Source organism: Amblyomma maculatum, chromosome 5 (assembly GCF_055883805.1).
Source record: "Amblyomma maculatum isolate TAMU_Amacu chromosome 5, ASM5588380v1, whole genome shotgun sequence".
In the NCBI taxonomy this organism is placed as follows: Eukaryota; Metazoa; Arthropoda; class Arachnida; order Ixodida; family Ixodidae; genus Amblyomma; species Amblyomma maculatum.
The window spans coordinates 66,655,785-66,680,628 of NC_139348.1; the positions used below are offsets into that span (position 1 = coordinate 66,655,785).

A 24,844-nucleotide genomic window follows, 5' to 3' on the forward strand; every position below is an offset into this window, starting at 1 on the left:
GACGCCATTTCGCCATAGCTAGAGTAACTACGACGGAGGGGAAAGCCAACTTTAAAGGGGACGACGGTAGAACATTCCCCACAACTTTCAAACATTAAAAGAAATGGCTGAAGCCTTGGAACATTGAAAACAATAACTTCAGTGCTAACCCATGACACTGACATTGCCTTTGAACTTGACTTTTGACTTTTACCCTCAAGTAGGAGGCCCACCTGTCGCCAGGTGTTATTTGACAGGTGACAAGGCCGAGCAATGATTACTCGATGGTATGAGCGGCGCAATCTAGCACACGCTGTAGTAAACTAGGCAGGAGCTGCTAGGTCGGGTAGCTTAACTGAGCCGAGAGAATGTGGTGGGAACTAACTGTCCAGGCATCTTGAATATAAAACCAAGCATGCTGCTCGTGGGAATTTCCGGCATGTTCTTACGGCTTAGTTATTGAGGGCAATATAGCTATTTCAAGGGGGATCATTTACGACCGGTTTTGGGACGATAGGGCTGTTGAGCACTATCTGCTCGCTTCATTGCTTCGCACAATGACATGTGTAAAGAGGCTGCTGAGAATTTGCCTCGCTACTCATGGAGCAAGAGCAGAGCTCGTGCGATTGTTCTGTTCACAGTACTGACAAACGTTGGCCTAGATAACTAATGGTGGAATAAGGTTATCCAGCTGATATACCTCACCAGGAAAACCAATTGGCGAAGCACGTACCGAATGGAAGCCAAGTAAGACATGGAAACTACATAAAAACAAGGGGTACGACTTGGACCCAGCCAGGATAAAACCCGTTATTGGAGTTGCGCTACGCGCTAACGTAGAGGTTTCGGCATTGTGATTACATATTACGCGCAAGAACATAGGGTTTGAGTGGTTCTTTTGTTTTCGTCTATATCTGCGTTAAGTACCTAATATCAGTCTAGAAGTGAGCCGCCGAAGCCGCCGTTCAAGCTGGAGTCAACTACCTGATGTCGTCAAGTATAAAAGCGGAGATTTAGAGAAAGATTTTTGTCTTAACCGAGTGCAGCTCCGGCTAATTTTAATGTCTTATAATCAAATACGTCTTCCCTTTTCCAGAGACACCAACTTCCTAGTAGCGCCACGTAACTGGTCGAACGTATACACTATCAGCATAGTTATGCTACCTGACCATATAAATTTAACAGCTTATCTGAACCTTGGCATAAAGTGTGTTCATGAAATATTTGCGTTCTTTACGAGAAGCTCTTGAATCAAAAACTTTTCTTATTGCGCAAAAATACGCGGCATAGTTTTCGGACAGTTACTTTAAGATACGGCTCCATGCGTGCCACTGGCACCGAGAAATTTGACTGGATGCTTCTGGATCGTTGGCTGCTATCTTTTCGATAAATCCTCGATTAGAGTTCAAGTATATTGATGTTTACTTCTGACTGAAGCAGACACTAATAATACATGACTGCTTTGGTCGACTTTTTGATACCTGGGAGGTCTAATCCCTCTTTAGCAACGCTTTGAGTTAGCCTTGTTGTCCATATGAAACTAGTACGAATCGAAAGCAAACAAATTTAGGGCGCAATCGCAAGCAGCTCTATTTAACGTATTTCAGGTGTGCTTCTTTGCAAAATATTACCATTCGATATACGGTTGAGGCTTGACTTGACGGCTTGCGTGAGCAGACAATCACCGTCGCAGACGGTAATTGGACCACACGTGTATTACGAGCTCCAATGAGATAACCGCACACGACGCAGCACAGCCAATGAAGGGTATGGCAAAGTAGAAGATAAATTGCTCTTTTTTCACATTGTCAGGTTTTCTGGGATGGACGATTGCTGCCCGGTGGCCAAACTTAGCAGCAAAGCCATGCTAAGCGATGGCCAGGAGAAGTCGCCAGTGTTGGTACCTGTGTTGGAAATAACACATGATCCACTAAATCCAATCAAATGTGAACAATAAAATTGAGTACCAAAATTTCTGAAGAAAAGAAAATTTTATTGGCAGGCCAAATTAGTATTCTAAGGAGAAATAAATACACACCTGCTACTTATGTCATAAGCAAATAGTGAAATTCTCTTTCGTAAATTGACATGGTACCTTATCTGCATCATAAAGGCTATAGTTCATTGTTACCTTTTTAGAAAAGAAGCACGCTACGGAGAAATAAAACAGAGAACTAGCTGCACTCATTCACGCCACAGCACTGGCCATAACCACACGATGCTCATTGATGGGATCCGCCTACCTAGTGGCTCAGTGATTAAGACGCTCGCTTCTTTAAATGGAATACCTAGTTTCGAAACTCACTCTGAGGCCGCTTTTCGATAGCGGTGACATTAAAAGGTGTTTGTATGCTCTACGATGTGAGTTGACATTAAAAATCATCATTTGATCAAAATCAACGAGATGCCTTCAATTGAACTAGAGGCCTGACGAATCCTTGTGACACGCGCGCGGATAGCAGCTGCAGTGGCTGGAGTCCACGACACGTATTTCCAATTAATATCCCGTAGATGTACTGCAGTATATGATGCGCTGGCACGTGATTCCTCTCAGCAGCGTTACCTGGTTACAAATAGTGGAAGTATTGTCAAAACGAACAAGAGAGCTTTTAAAGGCCACTCTTTCCGTCGTTTCTGTGGCGCATTATAGATGGCGGTCAGGTTTTTGATACTCTCAATGAAATACTCCTTCACGGAGCGAGCATCCACGTCCGCCTGTCTCTCAGCCATTCTCGTTTTCCATACAGTGTGGAGGCAAAGCAACATGAATAAGTCATATGGCACACCCCCTTGATTATAGACAGGCAGGATCCGAATACCATGGGGTGTAATTGGCAAGACCTTTTTTAAAGTCCTCTGAAAGATATCCCGCAGAAAGAATGCATATCAGCACTCAAGAAAAATATAGTCTTCGTACCCTTACTTTTGCCATCCCTTTGTTGAATTATACTTTAACTTTGCCCCACTGTAAATATCATTGTTGACAGGAAATAAAGAAGAAAGTGTCCGTGGCGCATTGGATCAACACTACTCATCTCACTGATGCCACTGAAACATCTGTTCGAATCCCGTATTGCAGTATTTGATCTTTTAATTCACAACGTTGAAATATTTTACCAACAACGTTCCGGGGGTGTGTTCCCCTTTAGGTTCCATTAGGTGATGTTTTTTTGTTCTCAATAGCAGAAAAACCAGCCGTGAACAGAGCCACGAGGTGACGGCATGACAACAGTTACGCTAAATAATTGCCTTCACCGTATTTAATTCCTGCCTTCAGTGAGTGTATGTTACCATTAGGTTGCGTTCAGAGACACCGTTCAGCAACAATCGGTATGACAACGATTACACTAAGCAATTACCTTCACCATAATCATTTCCTGCCTGCAGTTAGGGTATGTCACCTTTAGCTTGCATTCACAGACATCTTTCATCAAGAAACGCCATTTTAGGTGAGTGTATGTTACTTTTAGGTTGCGTTCAGACACACCTTTCAGCAACAATTGCCGTTTAACTCACTGACAGCGCCTTCAGTTCTAGTACTCCTACGGGAGATGGCTTGGCAATGCGCGTCCCGGACTAGGGACCCCACCTGCACACACCCCTCCCTTATCTGTGCTCAATAAAGTTTTCAGCCAGCCAGTCAATTGGGCGCCTATTTTGAGATCCTTGCCACCTTCTTACTTTGCCATGAAGCCCCATTCACGGGTTTACCGTGGAGTGTGTTTGGTACTGCTGTTTTCTGTTGCCTTTCGACGGCGGCGAAAGCGACAAGCGTTCGTGTGCTATGATATGTCAGTGCAGGTCGAAAGTGCTCAGGTAGTCTAAATTTCTTCGCCCCTTCCAGTAGGACACATTTTTTCCCTTTCTGATGGTCACCCATGGCGTTTGAAGTAGGCCGTTGAACGTCACTTCAGGTCCGCAAACTTTGACCGATTCAACCGGATCTACTAATCGTCGCCATATTTGGAACGAAATGATACCAAGTGCTGGATCCCCTAGATGGCAAAGGTCAGTGTGTAAGACCATTTTTTCATTTTTGCCGGACTTCAAGGCTGCAAAGCGGGTGCCAGCCCGTTAACGCTGACGCGACGCTCGGCTCGACATAGGGAGAGCATGGAACGCTATGCCTATCGCCGACGACGCCGCCTAGCATGGACGCTTTTCAATGAGGGACCATATAGCGGTGCACAGCCAAGTCAGTGTTGCGTCGCTACAACCATTGAACGTCCCTACCGACGATTTCCAAGGGATGATAAAAAACAACGTAGGAAATGCCGACTCGGGAAGCGAAGACGGCATCCCGTCTGATTCCTCCTCGGAGCCAGTCGGGCACAACAGTAATGCTAGTTGGGAGCTTGTTCAACCCAACCGCCAGAAAGAACTTCAAATATGAGGTCAGCAGAAGTACGGCAGCCGGCCCGGACCTCACGATGGAAAATCACCGGGTGATGCGACCGACTGCAATAAGTCTGGACAGATAGAGCAGAGAAAACCTAGGCGAAGAATGCTGCTAGTCCCCAAAATGGACATCCAAATCATTTTTAGGCTCCAGAAAGGGCTCAGATTAAATCACTCAATGCGCTACTAATAGTGCGTACAGTTGTCACGGCGTTCGGCAAGATATGCAAGGACGAGGACCTACTTGTAGGGCTTCGTACCACATTCCACGTCATTATATTGTTAGCACCCCACATTATTAGACGGGCCAGCTTGTGCGGCACATTACCCGCCTCTAATTAGCCGCGAACCGAAAAAGATTATGAGGAATTCGCTTACGTGGCAGCTCCGGAAGACGTCCTTAGCGGCATAATATCCGGTGTTCACTCAGGTACGCCTCCGGAACAGCTCAAAGCAAACCTACGAGTCAGACTTTAGGAGTGACCATTCTCCAGACAAGAATGCTTGGAAACTCTAAGACAGCAGTGATCACGTTTGATGCCATATCTTGCCGAAATTCTTTATATATTACGGAAGTGAACTACCGCGCAACCATTACCACCCCACGAGGCTAGTGTACTGCGTCTGCTTCAGCAATAACACCACTCTGATGTGTTGTTCCTCACACCAGACAATATTGTGTTCGGACTGTACGGAGCTCAAAATCCGGACCAAGACCATGTGTGCGCGCTCAGGTGCCTAATATGCTCGGTGGCACACCGCATTAGATCCACACAGTACCCGTATAGACTGAAAAAAAAAGGCCAAAACCAAGCAAAGAAAGAGTGCGCAGTGACCAACGCGGGTGAACACGCAAACGATGGCTGAGCTGAAAGAGAGAGACATTGAGCCGGTCGAGGTCAACTTCCTTCCCCCCTATGTTCCCCACCGATTCACAGCAGGGGAAAAAACAACAGAAGGGGGAAAAGAACCTTCTCCAAAAAGGCGCCAGCAAGGTAAGCTGGGCATCTACCATAGATGGCACTCGGCAGAAAACTGTAGTAACACAAACAGTACAAACAACACAATCAACCAAGATAATCGCGTCAAAGAACCGAAAGACATGAACAGCGATGCCGCTCGACTCAAACAAGGTGATCTCGTGCAATGCTGAGGAAATAACAAAAAGTAAAGGCACAACAGCGGAAAATCGTAATCACTAGAGCCTTTCCAAAACATTAACAACAAGCATTCAACAATGGAGACTGCAAACGCGAATGCAGCACATGATGTAGGGTAGGATGTGGCAAATTCAGTCGTAAATGTAACAGATGAAAGCACAACTGGAGGGGCAGATCTCAGAATCAAAAAGCTTTTCGAACACGAAGACAAATAAAATATTGGGAAAAGAGCGTACAACCGTCCAGTGTTACCGGCGTTCACTGTCGAATAAGGCGAGAACAGTAACGCGTAAACAGGACCAAGGCGTGTAAGCAAGAACAAGAACACGTAGAAATTTGACAATAGAACTATAAAGGCTACCGCAAACCGCACGGCTTCATAAAGCAATATATAAATAAGAGCTTACACCCCAATGCAATTGCGCTCCAAGAGAATGGAACCAAACCACAAGTTTACGAGAGTCGGAACAGAAGTGAAGCGGCCGTTGCAGTCAGGAAAACCATAACCGCAATCAGGCACAGTACCATCGCTGACGAAATCGATCACGCGCTTGTCGAAATAATTCTGGAAAAGCGTCAGGGAGGGAGTACATTCATGCTGAACGCCTACAGCCCGCCATTATAAAGAAATACCAAATTCTTCTAACTATTCCACAGAGCGCACAAGCTGGCCAAAGAAAATGCATTCATTATTGTAGGAGATTTCAACACCAAGGACACGAGTTGGGGTTACCAAAAACTTATTATCAAGAGAAGAACATTAGAGGAGGTAGCAAAACATTGTGGCTGAAGTCAAATCAGAGATCCCGCCACTCCAAAGAGAATCAGGAATAGCGTGAGCACGGAGATATGCCCCGACCCCACGTTGGTAAGGAAGAGCAGGAATACACAGTGGGAAAACATGATGTGAAACATAATCAGCGATCTTTCGGACAAGGATAGCACCGGTCAGGATAGGACGCTAGATTAGATAAGCAAAACTCACAGACTGGAATGCGTTTCGCAGGCTTGCAAGAAACCTGAAGGCGGTATCTAATAACTGGAAGAATGGAGCGGCATCCCGAGGGAAACACGAAAAAAATGCAAACAAAACGTGACACAAACAACAACGCCCGAAGTAGACGTGCACCTTCTCTTATTTGGGGATGTGCGGCAGTCTAACCACAAAATGACGTAAAGAAAAACACAACAGAAAATTATGCCTAAAGATAGCAAAAATGCAAACAAAAAGTGACACAAACAACAACGCCCGAAGTAGACGTGCACCTTCTCTTATTTGGGGATGTGCGGCAGTCTAACCAGAAGATGACGGAAACAAAAACACAACAAAAAATTATGCCTAAAGATAGAAAAATGTACGCAAAAGCTAAAGAGTACGCGATGCAACTCTCGAAACGAAATTGGAAAAATTCAGCGACACACCTAAATGAACCCTAGGCACAGCTCGAACCTTTAATCTTCTAAGAAAATTAATCGATCAGGAAACAGTGAAATTACAGTACAATAAAGCCATCCACAAATTTATTCCATCCTTCGCGGGTTCGGACATCGACCTCCTAGAGAAAGCACGTGCAAATGTTTCGTTATCAAAACCCCCTAGATACCAAGAAACGTATCCCAGAGACGAAAACGAGATTCTACCGCCCCATAACTGTGGAGGAAGATTACGCGGACACAAGTAGTACGAACAAAAACACGGCAGTAGAAGCGGACAGAATCGACAAAGCTCTGATTCGCAACCTGCGTGATGACCTCAAGCAAGAACTCGTAAGCTTTCTTGGGAAACACTTAGAGGCAGAGATGGTTTCCGAAGATTGGACTCACGACGAAGTAATCAAAAGCTGCAAACTTGTAAACTCTCAGGTAAATCTCGCTCACATAATACCTTGGCATGCTTTAGGAGTCGGTGGCGACGCGCATACTGCAAAATAGATGGAAGATGATAACTGTGTACTCCCTAAAATCTTGAGCTTCAGACCAAAACCCTCGACGCACTCTTCCAAATACAAAATTACGTGCTGCGCACCTATTTCCAATAAGTGAAAATGTCATAATGACCGTGGACATCAAGCAGTCACTCACTAACGCCAGCACCGAAGCGATCCTTGCAAGTCTTGACGACCTGGACGGCGTACGCAGAGTCTACGGATGCGTCAAAGCTTTCCTCTCTGATAGAATTGCAACCATCGGCATGGGAGACCTTCGATCGAAAAAAATTCACGCGGTAAACAAAGGAACACACCAAGGGCCAGTCATCTTACCTATCCTTTTCAAAATGCTTATAATAGGCCTAGCATAAAAACTATTCAGGCACGCCATGTATGTACACGACATAACAGTCTGGATAAACACCGATTCCATCTGGCGGAAGAAAGAAAAGGTACAGGAAGCGGCCTCCTGTGTACTGTAAAATCTCGCCGAAAGAGGGCTCGCATGCTCGACCGAGATTTCGGAACTGCTGCGAGTCTGGAGAGGCAAATGAGCCCGAACCATCCCAACTAGTGTGGACCTGAAACTCAAGAGCTACATTGAAGGAATGCCCATACCGGAATATACGATGAAAAGAATATTGAGCATGTAGTTTCAATCCAACCAAAGCAATACTCACACTTTTGCCCTGCTCAAAATTACAACGCTACTAGTTGCTCGTATGATCATCCGCATTACCAACAGGCGGCATAGTATGCGAGAAGAGGACGTACTAAAACTAGTGAGAAGCCTGATAGATAACTGAGTTATTTACAGCCTACCCTACCAGTCCCTCATCAAGAGAGAAATGCAACACGCGGATGCCCTCTTACGCAGAGTGTATGACAACGCTCCGACTACCACGTAACATATCTACAAAAAACTATTTGCCCTTGGTTTGTAAAACATCTTTGAGGAGCTGCGTGAGGTGCAGCTTGAGTCGCAAAAACTCAGTATGCTGCAGGCAATAACTGGAAGAGTGCGCTAACAGAGACACAGATACCGTGAGAAGATGCGAGAAATGTCGAGGACTGCAACGATCCTCACCGAGCTTCCCAAACCCCTCAAGGTAGTTCCAACCTCGAGGAACATGCTCCCTAACCTCCGCCAAAGAAGAAGAGAAGCAAGGGCCGAATTCATTCAAAAAGCATACACTCTTGAAGACACGACCATGTATGCAGGCTCGTTCTCAAGAGGAGGAGATACCAAAGTTGCAGTGGACACTGGAGTCGATTCGTCTCTACGCGAAGAGACCAGTGCATCTATGCTACACAGCCCAGCAGCAGAGGCCGAGTAAGAAGCCATTACATAGCGGTAACGGAGGGCTATAAAACCGGGCGGTCATTAACGATGCTCACGTAATTTCAAACAGCCTAACGAAATTACATGAATGACACGATAGGGCGTCAGGCACTCCTTATACTCCTCGAAGCGAGCGACAGAATTAAAAACACCAAAGAAAAAAACAAGTCCACACACAAAATTATGTGGGTACCGGAGCACATAGGGGCGCAGCGAACCAAAAGGTTGACAGGGTAGCTCAAGCATAGACTACTTTCGGAGCATCCGCCAAGACCACAGAAGTTTCGCCAGCACCCAAGACATACTTGGCCATACTAGAAAACTATAGAGGCAGAAGAATGCGATATCTCCCGCCGCACAGACCTTTCAACAGAAAGAAAGCAGTCATTTGGGAACAATTATAGACAGTTTCGTACCGATATCTAAACATTTTAAACAAAATCAACCCTGCAATATACCAGACCAATGTCCATGGTGCGAAAACAATTTCAAATCACATGGGCCTTTCAAAACACAGACATGGACCCCAAAATATGAATCCCTGATGCGGCTCACTGGGAGAATGCTGTCCAGCCACAGCTGCGAAGAGCAGCAAGGTCTTGTAGAGCGAAATCAACGGGCGGCAGTTGCCAGCAGAGCCCTGGACTAAGGGAACCGGCCATTGGTTGGAGGTGGCCAAGGTTGACGGAGAAGACTCTTGCGGATGCAACAAGGAGACACCTCTGAATACACACCAAAATCGCCGAAAAATAACATAGAGCTAAAGTTTTTTTTGCCTTCTCCTTTCCGCTTTCACTTTCAGCTTGGTCCCGTCCCTAAACTAGCTGTTTAGGCATCCACAGAAAACATGTGAAATACTCGCCTTTCCTTTCCGATAAACTATTTACTATTTCAGGCGTCTAAAGAAAGGGTATGTACACGCAACCTCCTTTGTATCGATAAGTTCACATTTACAGTCTGAGCAACAATACGAACAGAAATACCGGCCAGTAAGAAATGAATAACGAATTCATTAATTTCTCTTCCGAAGCGTCATAACGATGCCTTCACAAAAAGCACTTCTTTTTGTCTATTCGGGCTAATATTTGTTGGGGTGCTAAGCAGCATCGTTTTCGACTGCCAACATTTCGACCCTACCTTCTCTGGCCTCTGCTTTTTCTGTGGAGAGGTGGCTTACACCATTCACATGGTCTGGGCATGCCAGCTAAATCCTTTTCTTTTACTCATAACCCCTTCCCCTACCCGAGAGGACTGGAAGGCGACCCTGCTCGGCTGCCTGGATCTAGCGGCACCATAAACGCTGGTACAGCGAACTCGTGTGGCGGCACAGACCAATGGAGGCCTCGGAATAAGGGACGCCACCTAGTATTGTAAGGGGAGCGGGCCACTAGGGGTGGCTATCCAAGCAACCTCTCCTTTTACATAAATGCTTACCATCACCACCACCAACGGCATTAATTTGCGCATGTTTATTACTATACCACATGAAAGAGGTATCCAATAAATAAATTGATTTGCAGGAATGCAAAGGCGCAGTATCTGTCACACCTTTCTATGGACTCCTGATACGCGTCAAAGGAAAATGCTTAAGGTGGGAGCAAAAGTGTAATGACAAGAGTCAATGTGGAGGACAATAGGGTAATTTTATCCCCTGGGGATCTTTAACGTGCAATACCATCACGCAGCACATGGGAAGTTCGCTCAAACTTCTTATGTGGTATTCGGTTGCTTCTGTCCCCGGTCACGGTGATTATCAAATTGGTGGAACCGCGAATGCACCACACAGCCTCGGTGGCTGCTCTACAACTTCGCATGGCACCCGGCACTGCAAAGCGCTCGTTCCATCGCCGTGTTCCTATCCTACCATGGATGCCATTCCAGTGCGTACCTGTGTGAAATGTGCTTTGTAGGTTGACGAACTGTTTTACTCTTGTTGGTTTTAGATGAGTGCTAGAAAGGAGGGTGTAATTTTGTGACTTTTTATGCGAAGCATACTAGCCGCGCAACAGAGCTCTTCCTTGCTGCGCCGCGCGCGGCCGCGTAGCTACCACGAGGTTATTATCGAAGGGCTCGAAGTGCTCGGAGTAGGGGAGAGAACGTACAACTACATAAAAGGCTTCTTATCGGGCAGAAAGGCCTGCATGATATATCAAAATTTAGAATCTCCTACGATAGAGTTAGGAAGCAAAGGCACACCGCAGGGCTCAGTGCTATCGCCTTTTCTATTCAACGTGGCAATGAGAGGCCTCCCGGGTAAACTTAACCAAATCAAGGGGCTAAATTTTAGCATGTATGCGGACGATATTAACCTCTGGATTAACCATGGGAGCGATGCGAGTACGGAGGAACGCCTGCAAGCAGCGACCGACATCATTGTCGATTATGCGGCTAAAAGGGGGCTTTCGTGCTCCCTGCATAAATCTGAGTTGTTCGTTTATAGCCCAAAGTACCTCTGCTGCAAGAATAGCGGGGAGTTTCATATTCAGGTGGAGGGCAAACCGGTGGCAAAAGTAGTTCAAATCAGGATTTTTGGGATGGTCATGCAATGCCACGGCCATAATGGAGAGGTCCTGAAAAAATTTGAAAGTTACGTGATGCAAACCCTCGGGCTCTTGAGGAGGGTCGCCACTAAAGGAAGAGGCCTCAATGAGAGAAATTTACTAAAACTAATCCAGGCATTCGTAATAAGCAGAATCAGTTACGCCACGCCCTACCTGGACATCAAAGCCGGCGAAAAAGAGAAGTTAGACTGCCTGATTCGAAGATGCGTTAAGAAGGCGCTAGGACTGCCCATCGGTACCTCGAGCGAACGACTGCTCGAACTCGGGGTGCATAACACGTGGGGAGAATTGGCGGAGGCAGTGCGAGTCTCCCAATTAGAGAGACTAAGCACCACTGAGACGGGCAGGGTAATTCTTGCAAAATTAGGCCTCAACCCAGATAGGGGAGTTCAAAAAAAAGTCACAATTAATAGTGAAATTAGGAATGCCTTGGTAGTCCTCCCCCTTTCCTAGGAATATGCATCCAGAATTTAATGTCGAAAGAAGGGCCAAACGAGCCGATGCTCTAGAGCGACGGTTCAAGAACATGGGAGCAAAGGAAATAGTCTATGTTGATGCGGCAAGTGGCAGAACAGGTGCGGCGGTAGCTTCGGTAGTCGACGGCCGAGGGGCACCGGTATCCGCGGCAGCCATCAGAGGCCGCAACAAAGAGATTGCGGAGGAAGTTGCGATAGCGCTAGCTTGCGTAGGAACAGAAGCCAAGTTCATAATTAGCGACAGTAAGACTGCCATTCAAAATTTTGGGAAGGGGAGAATATCGCCGCAGGCGGCCAAAATCCTCACCCAAAGAACGATAAATAGGAAAATTCAGTTAATTTGGACATCCGCTCACGCTGCCGTCCCTGGTAACGAGGCGGCTCACGAGCTAGCCCGAGCTCTCTACTTCCGGGTAGCCGTCGAGCCCCCCGAACACTGGACATACGACGAGCGTCTGCAAAATTACGGGGAAATCATCGACCATTATACATTGGGACGTAGACTGGTACCCCCGCCAGATGTTAGACTAAATAATAGAGAAGCTGTCGCGTGGAGGCGGTTACAAACTAACACGCTCATGAACCCGCTCTGGGGGTTTCACGCGCTACCAGACTTTAGAGACAATGATCTCTGCAAACACTGTGGGGCGAGAGCGACCCTCGACCACATAATTTGGGAGTGCCCGCAATCTCCAGGGATAGGGCAAAATATTACAAGTAGAGAAGCCTGGGTTACCCTGCTGCGAAGCGCGGACCCTGCGATCCAGCACCGCACCGTCCATCTGGCGGAAGAGGCCGCAACAAGCCAAGGGCTACCTGCCAGCCTCTAATCCGCGGGCGCACGACTCCCCGTTTCCGATGGAATTAAAAGTTGTACAACCAACCAACCAACCTACATCGGCGCACCACGTGATATGACGTCACAACAGCTGTGAAAGCTGGGGCTCAACTCGTGCGCTCGCTTGCGGACGCGCAGCCTCCGCCGGCGGCCTAACTCCCGCTCCTACCACTAGGAGATACTGACGTCACGCAATTGTATAAAAGGCGACGCACTCGTTGAGTCAGTTGAGCAGCGAGATGTCGGCCAGGGAGAGGGTGGCTCGCCAAACCGCAAAGCGCAAGTTACAAACAGCCACGGAAACGGGAGAAGAACGAGAAGTACGGCTTGCCAAGCGACGTGCACACTATGCAGCTAGACGGCAGCGTTCGACAACCGATGCCAAGGTGAAGGATGAAGCTTCGAGTACTTCTACTCGGTTCGAGTGGCGAAATGCTACCAAACGGAAAATGCGTGCTGAAGAAACTCCTGAACAGCGGGAACAGAGCATTGTATAGGAGCGTGCTTACCGGAAGAAGCAAAATGTGAAACGAAAGGAGCAGCGCGCAGAAGAAATGCTAGTATGCTTCGCATCCTAGGCTTAACCATGAGCGAAGCCAGACCGATTTTTTTTTATTTTACATTGGCCATTAAATACTTGGTACAAAAAATATTAAGGAAATTATTCTTCGGGTTGAAAGTGTAAATTTGCCTGAATGACTAGACTGGTAGTGTTAGTCTGGCATAGATACTTTGAGTTGACAACCCTTACTTCTAGTTTCTGGGTGCGGTATATTTTGTTAATATTGTTTGTCACACCACACGGTCAGTCACATCGAAAGCACGTAATGGCGATAAATCCAGAGACTTTCGTCCTTATCTCCTCAATTCACCCTCATCTTTCACCCCACACTCTTCAAACCGTACTGCAACACTAACATCGACACCTCAGCCATTCTCTGCTATTCATTCCCTACGGGATATCCTACATCCTGTCTGCGTTCCTCCCATTACAAAACTCCATGCCCTCCTCCTGGGATGCCGGCCTTCTCGTCACACAACCCGCTGATCAGTTGCGAAGGGTAGAGCGGGCCAAGCTATACGGAACATCGAGAGGGCTCCTGGACTAAAGGGCCCTGTTGGGAGTGTCTGACCTAAATTTCATTAAGAAAAAAAGATTTTCCTCCTCCTTCTCATCGTCCTTATGATTTTACATCGTAAACACCCAGCTTCTCATCCTTGCCATGTAAAGAATTAGAGACGTCATTTGCTACAACGTGATGTAATACTAGAAAAGCGAAACACGCTGAGGGACATACACAACCTGTGGACACGAACAAGTACATCATCACCGTCATCAGCTTGCCATACTTACCGCTCTCTCTATATATATATTGGCGACAGTAGTGGCCACTAACACTTCACGTGAATCCCTCGTGCTCCCAAAAGGAACTTCTCTGAATTGTATGGTGGATGTTCAACCTTTTTCCCTGATGGTGCTCACCGCCCCTCCGCCTCAGCAACGTGTTTCGTCAGACGTCTCTTTTCTGTTCTCGCAAAGACTATTAATCCTAAACTCACGCCGAACCAACGCCAAGAACTGCTGACATTGCTTCGACACCACAAAGCCATTTTTGATGCCACTTCCACACCACTGGGACGGACTAGTTTTGCGCACCATCGCATCATTACTGAAAGTAACTCTATCGCTCGACCACGGCCTTATCGGGTTTCCCTCTCTGAACGAAAAGCAATTGAGGAAAATGTAAACGACATGCTTCATCGCAATATAATTCGTCCTTCAACAAGCCCATGGTCCTCCCCAGTAGTGCTAGTTAAAAAAAGGACGGCTCGGTACGATTTTGTGTTGATTACCGCGCAATCAACAAAATTACCCGCAAAGATTTATATCCGATGCCGCAAATTGATGACGCCCTTGAACTCCTCCAAGGCTCCGAATATTTCTCGACCTTGGACCTTCGCTCAGGTTATTGGCAAATACCTATGCACGAAGACGACAAAGAAAAAAACCGCTTTCGCAACACCCGATGGCCTTTACGAATTTAATGTTATGCCTTTCGGACTTTGTAACGCACCAGCGACATTTGAAAGAATGATCGACACTGTACTTCGTGGCCTCAAATGGAGATCCTGTTTGTGTTACTTGGACGACATTGTTATCTTTTCGGCTACCTTTATTGACCATCTCACGCGCCTGAATGAAGTCCTCACCTGTCTCGCTTCGGCAGGCCTTCAGCTCAACACCAAGAAGTGCCACTTTGCACAGAAGGAAATTAGAATATTGGGACATCTGGTCAGCCATGACGCATTCGCCCAGATCCTGAAGAAATAATCGCGGTCTTGAACTTTGCTCGTCCACAACGGATTACAGATTTGCGCAGTTTCCTCGGCCTCGCGTCCTATTTCCGGCATTTTATAAGGCATTTTGCAACTATTGCTGCACCACTTCATGAGCTACTTAAGGCACGCAGCCCTTTCGTGTGGACTGAGCAGTGCGAGACTTCTTTTAATGACCTCAAGCACGCCCTCACATCAGATCCTGTTCTTGGCCACTTCAGCGACAGCGCTCCAACTATCCTGCACACCGATGCCAGTGGTCACGGTCTTGGCGCTGTACTTCTGCAGCGTGATGCAACATCCCGTGAGAAAGTGATTGCCTTTGCCAGTCGGACTCTCACTCCAGCTGAGAAAAACTACACCATTACCGGGCAGGAGTGTCTTGCTGTCGTCTGGACTGTCCAAAAATTTCGCCTTTACCTATACGGTCGGCACTTCACAGTTGTGACCGACCACCATGCTCTTTGCTGGTTGTCTTCACTCAAAAATTTGACAGGCCTACTTCGCCGCTGGATTCTACGCCTGCAAGAATACCATTTTGACGTCACTTATAAATCTGGTCGCCAACACCAAGACGCCGACGATCTCTCTCGCTGTCCCCTTTCGGAATCTACTTGCTGCTTTTCTTCACAATTCATTTCCACCTCTGACCAGAGCAGACAATCTCTTTGCCCGACGTATATCACAACCGTTTGTTTTGACGACTCTGAGAACAAGCACGCTCTCCGCTCACAGCAATTAGCCGATGACTACTGCCGCCCTATCTTCGACCGCCTCATCGGGGCTTCGGAGCCGCCCAATGCTAGGCCTCGCCGACAGCTTCGCAATTTCAAGCTCGAAGATGGCATCCTACTCCGCTACATGTATTGCCCTGATGGAACTCGCTGGATCCCAGTCGCGCCGCGTGTGCTTCGCCCACGTATACTGGCGGCTCTCCACGATGACGCTACTGCAGGTCACTTTGGTTTTGACAAAACCTACGACCGCGTGAGAAAACGATTCTTTTGGCCTGGCTTATCTTCCACCGTTGCCAAATACGTCGCATCCTGCCCTCTGTGCCAACGTCGCAAACGGCTGACTTCTGCGCCCGCTAGAATTCTACAACCTCTTCCTTGTCCCACCACGCCATTCGACGTAGTCGGCATCGACTTATATGGTCCCCTACCTCTCTCCTATGGGGTTAACCATTGGATTATAACAGCTGTCTACCACCTCACACGCTATGCTGAGACAGCACCTGTACCGACTGGTTCCGCTGAAGAAGTAGCAAATTTCTTTTTGCGATCAATTGTATTGCGTCATGGCACTACTCGGGTGCTCCTAAGTGACCGCAGCACAGCCTTCTTATCGAAAGTCGTTGCCGAAGTTCTTCACGCCTCATCCACCCTTCATAAGACAACCTCAAGCTACCATCCCCAGACTAACGGTCTGACTGAGCGATTTCATCGCACCTTGTCGGACATGATATCAATGTACATCACACCAGATCATCGAAATTGGGACACTATTCTACCATTCGTCACATTCGCCTATAATACAGCAGTACAGCGAACTACCTATTACTCTCCATTTTTCCTTGTTTATGGCCGTCCTCCCACTACAATTTTCGACGCTTCCTTCTTCTCTACGCCCGACTACTCCATATCAGTACCTACCCATTTTTTATCTCGTGTGGCCAGATGCCGTCATATTGCCCGCCTCAACACGACAGCGTGCCAGGAATTCCGCAAGACTCGCTATGATTCTACACATAGAGTGGTCTCTTTTCGTCCTGGTGACGAAGTACTGCTTTACACACCATTGCGCACCCCTGGCCTTAGTGACAAATTCCACCACCGCTACGTAGGTCCCTATGAGATCATAAGCCAAACTTCCCCAGTGAACTACAAAGTGACGCCTGTTGATCCCCCAGCTGATCGACGCCACCGTGGAACTAAAATTGTTCATGTGTCTCGACTGAAACCGTTTGTGCGCTGCGATGCATCGGTTAGGTAGGAGCGGCCAGGCTGGCCGCTTCCGACCCCCTGGGCAGATTGTGTGAGCCTTCCGTGGATGTTCTTTAATTTGTACATGCCATGATCTTCCTCTTTCATTTGTACATACCATCATCATCGTCTCGCGGCGCCGGCTCCGGCACGCGCCTGGGTTTTGCCATCGGATTAAAACGCTAGACAAGGCATCGCTGGCCTTGCCGTCTCAACCTAGCCTCCTTTTTTCAAAAGATATATATATATATATCTATATATATATGTATATATATATATATATATATATATATATATATATATATATATATATATATATATATATATATATATATATATATTGTAACAGTACAGAAGAAGATGATGTTTAGAATACAAGTGAAGGAGAAAGACGTTGAAAAAAGGCTCTCGTGCCGGACGCGCTGCCGTTGACCAGCTGAGCTCCCTACCCTATCGTCTTGTTGTTCAGCGCTCCGACGTCTTACTCCCGTCGTAACAAATTGGTGATCAGGTGCTGGGTACGACTACCCTCAAGACGCATCCTCAATCGCTGTAGCTTCGTCGGAGCCGTTGCCTCGCTGGTCTCCCACCCTTTTCAACAAGAATGCAGCAGACTACCGAGCAGCCCCAAACATCAACACGGGACCCTCTACCCCCGTCTCGCGATGCACCGCCGACCACCACGAATGCGACGTTACTGTTTCGCGAGCCTCGTTCCTTTGCCGGCCAAGCAAGGGAAGATGTTGATAACTGGCTCACTCATTATGAACGTGTGAGCCGCTGTAACCGCTAGGAGTCAGTGGCTAAACTAGCCAATGTACTCTTTTTTTTGACGCAAACCGCCTTGATGTGGTATGAGAACCACGAGGACTCCCTGACAACTTGGGAAAGTTTTGTCGAAGCTATCAAGGAATGTTTCGGCACGGCCGCTCAATGGAGGAGCACTTGCGCGTTTATTGAGCGGCCGTAATTTCGGTGACCTAGCTGCAAAGAAGAAAGAGGCCGAGCAGACACTTGCTCAGAGGGCCCAGGCAGCCGGAGAAACTTGCACCAGCTACATAGAGGCCATACTCAAGTTGTGCAAGACCATCGACAGCAGGATGACTGGAGATGAAGGTAGGCCATCTGCTCAAGGGCATTGCGGAAGATGTCTACCACTTCCTCATTGCCAAGGAAAACTTGAGTTCGGTATCTGACATTATCCGGCACTGCCGAACATTCGAGGCCCTAAAGACTCGCCACATTACACCGAACTTTGGACGGCTTGCAAATGTGACTACAGGGGCTAGCATTGAAGAATCGCCATCTCAAAGCCTCCTGTGTGCCATCCGTGAAATTGTTCGGGATGAGATGTCACGGCGTGAGCAGCTTGCCTGGCCCAATGGCTTCGAAGGGGACGTATATGCTCGTCCAACCTATGGGGGTGCGTGACCGCCGATGTCCGCGAATGTCACCGACTTTGTCTGCCGCGAAGACCTATACACTCCGCGACCAAGACCTGAAGAGAATGTCCAACAATTATCTTGCCATCAGCGTAGAGATCCTCGCTCTTACTCCAGTCGTACATCGCGCCGATTGCCGGACAACTACATCGTCCCGGAACCACCATCCGGATATTCGTCGCGGCCTACCATGCAGCAACCAGCTGACACGCCACTTTTTGAGCGACCTCTTCCGGTGTGCTACCGGTGTGGTGCCGTGGGTCACATTTCCTGCTACTGCAATCGGCGCACATCGTTCCGGAATCCCCTGACGGCACCGAACCGACGCATCATCCATCCCTACATCGACAACTATCGGCCGGAACATCCTTCCCGGAGGGGCCGTTTTCAAAACGAAGGGCACCGCAGCCATTCGCCAGCGTCTGACCCTAGTGTGACACCACCTCCGTCATTTTGTGTGCGCCGCTCCCCGTCTCCACGGCGCCGATCTCCACCACCAACGCAGGAAAACTAGCCAGCGTGGCCAATGGAGGTGAGGTTGCTGGACAATGTGCGCTGCTACCTATTATTCCTCCTTGTGTGTTCATGGTAAAGAACAAGGTCAATGTGATTGTTGATGGTTTGCCAACGTTGGCATTGGTAGACAATGGTGCTACAGTTTCAGTAATGAGTTAAAATTTTAAGAACCTTTTGAAGAACAAAGTTATGTTTGTAAGGGACAAAAATGCAAACTTTTAGAGAGTAAGTGGAGAGTTAGTGTATCTGGTTGGAGTATGCAGCGTTAAAGTTTCCTTGGGGGCACAGTATTTCCGGCGGAGTTTGCAGTACTGCCCCGATCTACACACGACGTAATCTTGGGAATTGACTTCCCGCGTATGTGCGGCGCTACAGTTGACTGTAGAACGATAGAGTTGAGTGTTAGTGGTTCTCTTCCTCGCGAACTTTTGGAAGAGACATCAAATTATGAAGACGTTTTGTGTGTGTGTGATGAAGTCGTCATACCGTCACATTCAGCAGTGTGTGTCCAGGTGTCCTGCTCCCGTGCTATTAACGACTCTTTTGAGGCTACTGTGGCGGCTCCTAATTTACAGTGCGTAAAGAAAAATGCGTTAGTGCCTGATTGTTTAGTTCGCGTGAAAGAGGGCCGTACCGGACTGTGGACTATAAATTGCTCAACGGAACCAGTTGTTTTTTCCAGCGGGCTCCAAACTAGCTTCATGTAGCGCATCTCTCCCGAATTGTGTAGCTGTCGTTACTCCTTCCCTAGACAACTCCGCTACTAACTCACCGGCTGACGAAAAGCTTCTTCCGATGATCAGCGCATCGTTGAACACCTCAAAACGACAGATATTAAAGAACCTCTTGTCCCAGCACCTATCCGTATTTGATTTCACGCAGTCCGACGGCTCGCAACGTTTTCCGCTGTCGCGCGCACGCCACAGGATTGACACGGGATCTGCCCATCCGATCCGTCAAATGCCGTACCGTGTGTCACCATCAGAGCGTAAGATCATCACCGCGCAAGTTCAAGACATCTTGAACAGGGGCGTAATACAGGAATCCTCCAGTCCTTGGGCTGCTCCCGTGATATTGGTGAAGAAAAAAGACGGAACATGGAGGTTCTGCATTGACTATCGTCGCCTCAACTCCATCACTAAAAAGGATGTGTATCCTCTCTCACGCATCGACGATGCCATAGATTGCCTTTTCTCCGCGTGTTATTTTTCTTCAGTTGATTTGCAATCGGGTTATTGGCAGATTCCTATGGACCATGCTGACAAGGAAAAAACTACATTTGTTACGTCGGACGGCCTATGTAATGCGCCGGCCACATTTGAAAGATTTATGGACACAGTACTTTGTGGCCTCAAGTGGGAAATCTGCATGTGCTATTTAGACGAAGTTGTTATTTTTGGCCGGACTTTTAATGAACATAACACGCGACTCGCTGTTGTTTTAGATTGCCTACAGAAGGCTGGCCTTGTCCTGAATTCCAAAAAGTGCTGTTTTGGTGAACGTCAAGCGCTGGAACTGGGGATCTCGTCGACCGCGATGAAGTTCGGCCAGATCCACAGAAGACTGCAGCAGTTGCAGCATTCCAACGACCACATACTCAAAAGCAGTTACGCAGTTTTCTGGGCCTGTGTTTCTACTTTCGACTATTCATCCCAAGGTTTGCCGACGTCGCCTACCCTCTGACATCCCTTCTACAAAAGGACGTCCCTTTCGACTGTACCTCAGATTGCGATGCGTCTTTTCGCCAACTAAAGTTTCTGCTTACGTCACATCCCATACTACGGCACTTCAACCCCTCCGCTCCGACTGAAATCCACACTGATGCAAGTGGGATTGGTGTTGGCGCTGTGCTTGTGCAACGTTCGACAACAGGCGAGCATGTAATTCCGTATGCAAGCCGTTCCCTCAGCAAACCTGAGCTACAGTGTTACGGAGCAGGAGTGTCTCGCTGTAGTTTTCGCTGTTCAGCGGTTTCAGTGCTACCTATATGGACGCCATTTCACGGTTGTGACGGACCATCATGCCCTGTGTTGGCTTGTCAACCTTCTTGATCCATCTGGTCGTCTGGAACGCTTTGCCCTTCGTCTGCAAGAGTACGACTTCAGTTTTGTACAAGAGTGGCCGCAAACACGCCGATGCAGACTGTCTTTCACGTCTTCGTCTTCCTACGACCGAATGTGACTCTGTTGATTTCGATCATTACATCGCCACCGTCGTGCCCGAGTTTCCCGACGACTCGGCTCTGCGGACTGCGCAAGAGACCGATATAACCCTCGAGCCCCTGCTTGCAGAGGCGCGGGATTCCACTGCTTACAGCCCATTTTGTCTCCGTGATGGCTTTTTTTACAAAAAGGCTTACTCAAGAACCGGTACGAATTTTCTGCTTGTGGTTCCCGAGAGCTACCGCTCGTGCATCTTACGCGCCATGCACGACCACCCCACTTCCGGTCACCTGGGCTCTGCAAGAACGCTCCATCGCGCCCGCGACCGGTTTTATTGGCCAAAGATGCGCCAGACGACTGAGCGATATGTGGCGAGCTGCACTGAGTGCCAACGACACAAATGCCCTACGTGCACGCCACAGGGCCTGTTGCATCCTGTGATTCCACCACGTGGTGCATTTCAGAACATCGGAATCGACCTTATGGGTCCCTTCTCGAAGTCACCCGACGAAAATCGTTGGATCGTGGTTTGCGCCGACTACCTCACCCGCTACTGCGAAACGGCAGCTCTTCCTTCAGCCACCGCTCACCACGCGTCCCTGTTCTTGCTCCGTTCTGTGATCCTCCGTCATGGACCTCCGCGAGTGATCATCAGTGACCGAGGTCGCCAGTTTATGACAGATGTTGTGGAAGAGCTTCATCGTTTGTGTGCGTCGCATTTCAAGCATTCCACTCCATATCACCCTCAAACCAACGGCTTGACAGAGCGCGCAAACCGCACACTCACAAACATGCTATCTATGAACATCGCATTTGACCAAAAGAATTCGGATACTATACTACCGTTTTTAACGTTTGCATTCAACACTGCAAGACATGAGACGACTGGCTACAGCCCGTTCTTCCTGCTATATGCCCGTCCTCCTCGGTATTGTCTAGACACCATTCTTCCTTACTCCGTCCATGATGAACCGTGCATCGCGGAAACTCTGTCGAGCCGAAGAAGCTCGCCGTCTCGCGCGTTTGCGAATTCTCGCCTCGCAAGAACGTTCAAAAGCTCGGTACGACAGCCGGCATAACCATGTGTCTTACGCCCCTGGAGATTTATTGTGGCTTTGGCGACCTCTCCGAAAGCGCGGTTTAGCCCAGAAAATGTTGGCGCATTACGCTGGCCCTTACGTTGTGCTTGAACGCGTGAGTGAAGTGAACTACCAAATAGCACGTACGACAGCAAATGGTCGTCGTTCAGTCAGAAATGAAGTTGCCCATTTCGCCCGGATGAAGCCGTGTCACTCTCGTGGAAACGAATAACTATCTCGCCCGGGGGAACTTGGTCTGCCCAGGGGGAAAATGTAACAGCACAGAAGAAGATGAAGTTTAGAACACAAGTGAAGGAGAAAGACGTTGGAAAACGACTCTCTTGCCGGACGCGCTGCCGTTGACCAGCTGAGCTCCCTACCCTATCGTCTTGTTGTTCAGCGCTCTGACGTCTTACCGCCGTCGTTACAATGTATATATATATATATATATATATATATATATATATATATATATATATATATATATATATATATATATGAAGGAAAGAAGCCAACAGTCGGCGAGGCCAATGAAAGCATTGGGGATTAGGTTTTATGTATTTTTTTTTAATTTTTGCTTGAATAATCACAAAAATGAGTAATGCAATCTGCTTAGGGAAAGATAATTAAACACAAAGTAGAAGAAAAAACAACGTGCCGATGGTGGGGACCGAACCCACGACCTCCGAATATCGCGTCCGGTGCTCTTCCAACTGAGCTACATCGGCCGCTGTCCCCCCTTCTACTTGTTTGGGTATTTATGTTGTGTGTATACGAACCTTGAGAGTGTTCACCAGCGCCGCCCTCAACTATAGCGGCGGACGTGGAACGTCCTGTGTTACCGCCAGCGTCACGTAGAACGTGATCAAGAGCGAGGGCGAAAGCTGTTCTAGAACCCTCTTAAGCTACCTATGGCTTCAAGACTGCCAGAACCGAGACCCCCGTAAGCTGCAAGCAGATAAATGAAGGGGGAATGAGGGTGCTCGTTAGAATACATGAAGGAAAGAAGCCAACAGTCGGCGAGGCCAAGGAAAGCGTTGGGGATGGTACTTTTATGTCTTTTTTTTAATGTTTGCTTAGATAATCACAGAAATCAGTAATGTAATCTGTTTAGGGGAAGTATAATTAAACACAAAGTAGAAGGAAAAACAACGTGCCGATGGTGGGATCCGAACTCACGACCTCCGAATATCGCGTCCGGTGCTCGTCCAACTGAGCTACATCGGCCGCTGTTCCCCCTGCTACTTGCTTGGGTATTTATGTTGTCTGTATACTAACCTTGAGAGTGTTCACCAGTGCCGTAGTTGCACGCAAAGAACAATTACTAAGTGGTTTTGCGAAATATGTTTATTGAAGCCAGATGTACATGCTGCGCCATTGAAGATGCACGCAGGATATGCACTTCGAAGAGGACGGCTTACTGGTGCCTTTTCTGTTCATGTAAATGAAAAATAGAATGCGGCTGCGCTATTCATATCAATACACTGATCTCTTTCTCTTCATCAGGCACAAGGAATCTCAGGCATATGGAAACATTATCTGTATAAACCCTGGAGCTCCAACGAAGAGCGCCTAACGGTAATGGTGAATAGAAGTGTACAACTGTCGTCTCGCGAGCTTTTTATGATACCTGCTTTGCATTTGCTTGACAGAATATATATATATATATATATATATCAGTTCAGTCGTTCAGTCGTGTCCGACTCTTCGTGACCATATTGACCATGTCACGCCACTCCTTCCGGTTTCTCACTATCTTCCTAACATCACGTAACTTCATCTGCAGTGCCTCGAGGATGCCATCTAACCATCGCGTTCGCTGCCTACCCCTTCTCCAGCGACCCTCAACCTTTCCCAACATCAAATCTTTCTCCAGCGACTCCTCTCTTCTCATCAGATGACCAAAGTGGCTGAGCTGAGGTTTATGGTCGACAATATTGACTGATTTGATCTTCTGGCAGTCCAAGGAACTCTCAAGAGTCTTCGCCAGCACCACAATTCAAACGCGTCAATTCTTCGGCGGTCAGCCTTTTTCACAGTCCAACTCTCGATTCCATACATGACAACTGGAAAGACCATAGCACGAGTTATACGGATCTTGGTTGGCAGACTAATGTATCTGCTCTTTACTAGGCGGTCAAGGCTAACCATTGCTCTCTTTCCCAGAAGCAGGCGTCTCCTAATTTCATGGCTGTAGTCTCCTTCCGAAGTAATCTTGGAGCCCAAGAAAAGAAAATCTGTCATAGCTTCCACTTCTTGTCCCTTGATGCTCCAGGACTTGATAGAGCAAGACGCCATGATCTTTGTCTTTTTAATGTTCAATTTAAGCCCAAACTTCTCGCTCTCTTCTTGTACGCGCATCAGAAGTTTTTGAGTTCCGCTTCACTTTCTGCCATTAAAGTGGTATCATCCGCATATCTAAGGTTGTTGATACATTTTCCAGCAATGTTCACTCCAGCTGAAGACTCGTCCAGACCGGCTTTCCTCATGATGCACTCTGCATATAGGTTAAATAGGCAGGGCGACAGTATGCAGCCTTGCCTCACTCCTTTCTGAATCGGAAACCAATCAGTAAGACCATGCCCAGTTCTGACTGTGGCCTCTTGCCCTTCCTACAAGTTCCTGAGGACACAGATGAGGT

General features: G+C 47.7%; 1 pseudogene; it reads left to right on the forward strand.

The window, feature by feature from the left end:
• The first annotated feature begins 7,590 nt into the window (after positions 1-7,590).
• Positions 7,591-18,435, forward strand: LOC146188440 (uncharacterized; annotated as a pseudogene).
• Positions 18,436-24,844: the final 6,409 nt, after the last annotated feature.